Below are 4957 nucleotides of genomic sequence, written 5' to 3'. Positions count from 1 at the left end.
TCTACCCATGGGTGCCTGTGTGGCTCCCATCACAAAAAATAAAGTTTCTGTCTTTGTACAACAGTTGGTTCTGAGGCATTCGGGGTTGTCCCATCAGAGAGGGAGACCTGAACAGAGAAGGGGACCTGAGTTGGCAGGTGGTGGCTGTGTCTTAGAGACCACATGTGCTACGCACACTCCCACACCCCCCAGCCACAGCAGTACAGTCTCCACTGGCATCCACTTCATAAACCATCACTTAAACCATGCTGTGGCCCCAACCCCCCCACCCCCCATGTCTGACACACCTGTTCCGCAGGATCTCTTTCCTGCCACTCTGCCAGGATGATAGAGGGTTCGCATTTCCCATGTCCCAGGGCCAAAGGCAAATCTGTGTGGTACCCCTGATGGGTCCCCAGATCTAACTCGGGCTCCCTGAAGGGCAAGGAGAGGCAAGTGAACCTGGAGCAGCCCAACAGGAGTCACTCTGGAAGAGTCCTGGAACCCAGATGAGCCTCGAGCTATCAGCTTAGCCCTAGAGAACTAGACAATGGCCCCATCATCCCACCCTCAGCCTGGGGAGTTCTACTCCTGGCTTCTGCCACTGGCAGTCCAGGCCTTGCCAAGTGGTACCAGAGGGGGCTGCAGGGGGGTATCCGCTTTCCTAAAGAGCCTTAGGAAGGGGAGAGCTGCTGATTCTACTTGAGCTGAGCTAAGGCGCCCAGTGGCAGCAGCTGCCCTGGAAGGCGTGTAAAGGGACCCACTCCACAGCCTCGACTAGCCCCTGCCTCCTCTCCCACTACCCAACTGCAGTTCCAGCCCCCAACCTGGACCTACCTCGGTCTGGCCACGGACAGAGTCTGCGGAAGCTAGTAATCTCTGCTGCATTTGCAGCACCTTATCTTTCCTCCAACAAGATTTAACAGAACTTGACTTGGACTTTTGCTGATGGGCAGAGCCGGCAGCTCAGCAAGGGTAGGAGGGTTGGAGCGCAGAAGGGAGGAAGGACAGCCACCAAGCCAGGAGCCAGGAGGAGAGGGCTCGTCACACCCATACAGGGACGCCCAGGCATTTTCTTTCCAGGAGGTTCCAGGCCTAGCCCTTGGTCTTAAGCCTCCCTCCCCAGTATCCCCTCCAATGTCATTTCTCCCAGCTTTCCATCCCTCCCCATCCCTTTCTCCATCCTTCTCTCTGCGCACACACACACCACCCGCCCAAACCTCCCTTACTTCCCGTCTCCCAGTTTCTCTCTCGCTCATCATCTTTGTCTTCATCATACCTTCTCCACCCACCTATTCCCAAACCTATCCTCTCCCTCTTTACAGAAAAATCCTTCCTCTCTCACTCTTTTTCCATTTAATTCCCTCGCCCCTTTGTTCCGAGGGGCTGAACTCACACAGTGAAGTCGAACAGCTGCTGGAGTTGATGGGAAGGGAGGAGAGCAGCCCCCTGCACTGCCAACCATTTTCCAAGACTCCGATTCCCATGCGCCCTGAACCCGGCCTCCTCTCTGGCTACAGAGTGACCTCCCATCTGACCACCTCCCCCACACCCATCCGCACTGAGGGCCAAGGCTGCTCACCTCTGCTGCTTCATCCTCCTCCGGTCCTTAACTCATGCCATCCAATAGGCTGAGGGCTTGGAACCAGGGCCGGGCTGTGGTTTCTCAACCCAGAAATTGGTACCTTGATTCATCCAACCAATGTTTTCTGGCGACACGCTTTGTTCACGTGAGCCAGGAAACCACATAAATACAACAGCGTTATAACAGAGGTTTGTAAGTGCCATGCAGGGCTGGCAGGAAGGGTCGAAACAGGGAAGATAGACTTTACCCACTTGGAAGGAATGGGGGCAGTGTTACCAAGGAGGTAACATTTAAGTTGGGTCTTCAAAGATGAAAAGGAGTTTCACATGCAAAGAAGGGGAGAGCCCAACTCGTATTCTGGGGTGTGGTTCCTATGTGCTAAGTGCAGTGCGAGGCACCTTATATATGTACAATCCCATTCTACAGATTGGAAAACTGCCTAATGAGAGGCTCTCAGCCCACGACAGGATGAGGCAGGAGCCTACTTGATCTAGGCCTGGGTCCGTCGTTCCCAGTGAGCTTAGAAGGACCACGTGGGAAAGAGTTGGACTAGGGGCCCCTATTCCCCCTCATATTAGTCAGCTCAGGCTGCCATAACAAAACACCGCAGACTGGGTGGCTGACACAACAGATATGTACGTTCTCACAGCTCTGGAGCCTGAAGTTCAAGGTCAGGGTGCCAGCGTGGTCGGGTTCTGGTGAGAGCTCTCCTCTCAGCTTGCAGGTGGCCACCTTCTCACTTCCTCAGTGCATGGCCTGGAGAGCGAGCTCTCTTCTTACAGAGACACCCGTCCTATCAGATTAGGACCCTAGCCTTATGACCTCAGTCAACCTTCATTATCTCCTCAAAGTCCATCTCCAAATACAGTCACACTGGGGGTTAGGGCTTCAACATGTGCATTTGGGCAGGGGGGCACAGTTTGATCCATAGCACCCCTCTTCCTGGCTTGTCTCCCCGCCCCAGCCATGGTCCCCACCCCACAGCCCCCCAGTGCTGGCCAGGCTGGGCCTTCAGCCCCAACAAAAAATCTTCTTCTTCCTGAATCTGGGCCCCTGGAGCCAGCCAGGGGCTTGTATTATAACTCTTTTCTGGAAGGCATCTCAGGGCGGGCAAGCAGAGCTCGGCTTGGAGCAGGCCTGTGGGGAAGGGAGACATGCCAGGAGGAGAGAAGCAGAGAGAGAATGGGGGGGGCGGGGAAGCGAGAGTGCCACTCACTTGCTCATTCATTCATTCAGCAAATAGGTGCTGAGCTGCCATGTGAAGAGCAGGATGAGGCACACGGGGGTTGGCTAGAAGGTGAGGGTGGGGGGTGGATGTGGGAGAGAGATTCTCTCCTCCACAGCATTATATCTGACACCCCGTGNCCTCAGAAAGTCCCCACTCCCACCCCTGCATGCTGAGGAAACATTTTCAGGAGCTTTAAGTTTCCTTGTCATTCTCACTCTCTCAGCAACCAGCTGCCTTGGCCTGTCCCCCCACCCACCCCATGTCTCTGTGTGTGCCCCCTCTGAATCCCCCAGGCTCCCCATCTCTGTCTCTAGACTCAAAGGCAAGCCCATAGCGAGAGGTACAGCTGTAAAGCATTTGTGCTGGCCGCCAGGCTGGCGGGCGAGCCATCTGCAGCCGGGTAGCTGCCAGGCCTGAAATGACGGGAACCCTGGGCCTCAGCCCAGCCCCAGCCCTTCCACCCCAACCCCCAAGGCAAGAACCTCTGTCTACCAAGGCCAAAGAGTCCAGGGGTGAGGGGAATGGCCTTGAGGCCAGTCCAGGAGACGGGACAGGCACCGTCAGCCCCTACTTGGCAACCCGCATCTGAGCTTCGCTGTGGGGGTGGGGAGGCTCTCCTGGGGGGAGGACTGCCCACCCAAGCCTCAGTGGGAGACTTGTCCTCAGCTGGCCCCCAGCCCACCACCACCCTCCATGGTTAAGGGGAAAGTTCCCAGGCCAATAGCCTGCAGAGTAGGGAGAAGGGAAAGAAGGACCCTCTCTCCCAGCCCCAGGGAAGAGGAACCCCCCAAACCTCCACTTGCCCTTTCGTCTGTGCCCCCCTCTCCCCTCCTGGGGGAGGGCATTGAGTGAGTGGGCCGCTGAGACAGACCTCAGGTCACAGCAGACCCATCTGGTTTCACTCAGGAGAGCAGGCTCCCAGGTACATTGAGATGGGACCCATCTTTTCCCTAGTTCACCTCACTCCCACCTACACACACACACACACACACACACACACACACACACACACACACGCACGCACGCGCGCGCATGCACACTACCCCCTTCTTCTGCATCAAGAATTAGAAGCCCAGGTGGTCAGACCAATTTGGACGGCAGGTCCATTAAGTAGTTGCATGATTTAGGACAAGTCACTTCTCAGGGCATTGAGCCTCAGTGTCCCTCCCACCCCATAACATTAAGGTAATGGGGAGCCTGAACACACACTGGACATGAATGCAGTTTGCGGCCCAAGGAGCACAAATGTTCGTTACGCGAAAGATAGCGCTCCTGTCAATCTCTCACCCAGCACCTAATGTCTATGCCAAGCACCACGCTGCTGGAACGAGAGCTCCATGAGGAAAACGGCTCAACGTGTTCACCGCCGAATCCCCAGGACCTAAAACAGTGCCTGGCACACAACGGGCTTGCGGTATTTGTCAGAAGCTTTGCCACATGTTATCTCACTTCATCTTGACAACAAAACAGGGAAGTGCTATTATTTATCCTCGGTTGATGGATATGGAACTGTGGATTAGGCAATTAAGTCACTTTCCCAGGGTCCAGCCATAAGCAGTGGAGTGAGATTTGAACCCAGGCAATCTGGAGCCAAAGCAATGGTAATGATGATAATAATAATGACGTCTGGAGCTTATTGAACCAGGGTCATCAGGTCCAATCCCCTGCCTCCTCCATGTACACCAGGATAGGGTTCTCTGCCCCTCCTTCTGGTGTCTCTGCCAAACCCCTCTGCTCTCATTAGGTCCCCACCCCACCCTGCTCCCTAGCCTCAGGCTGCTCAGGATGTTGACAAAATCACCCCTCCCACTTTTCTTCCTCTGTAATCTTCCACCCAGAATCTTCCATCAGGTCCCCTTCCCTCCTCCCAGACGATAGATAGCGCTTACTTAGCTTCCCCTTCCTGGTCCGTTCCATTTACTGTGCCCCAAGAACCCCCTTGGCTCCACTGGGAGATGGTGTGAAAATAACATTGCCCCGAGCTCTAATCTATGGCTACCATCAGCTTGTGCTTGCCTTCAGACAAGCAAGTCACAGACCCAGCGAGGCCTCAGCTTCCCATCTGTGTAATGGGTGAGTCGAAGAACTTGAAGGCTGCTCCCAGCCCTAGTCTTCCTGGAAGTGACTTTCTCAGCCAGCAGGCTAGAGCCATCCCCTCTCTCCCC

This window comes from Hipposideros armiger, unplaced genomic scaffold (genome assembly GCF_001890085.2).
Source record: "Hipposideros armiger isolate ML-2016 unplaced genomic scaffold, ASM189008v1 scaffold_40, whole genome shotgun sequence".
In the NCBI taxonomy this organism is placed as follows: Eukaryota; Metazoa; Chordata; class Mammalia; order Chiroptera; family Hipposideridae; genus Hipposideros; species Hipposideros armiger.
Note: the sequence above shows the minus strand (reverse complement) of the source record.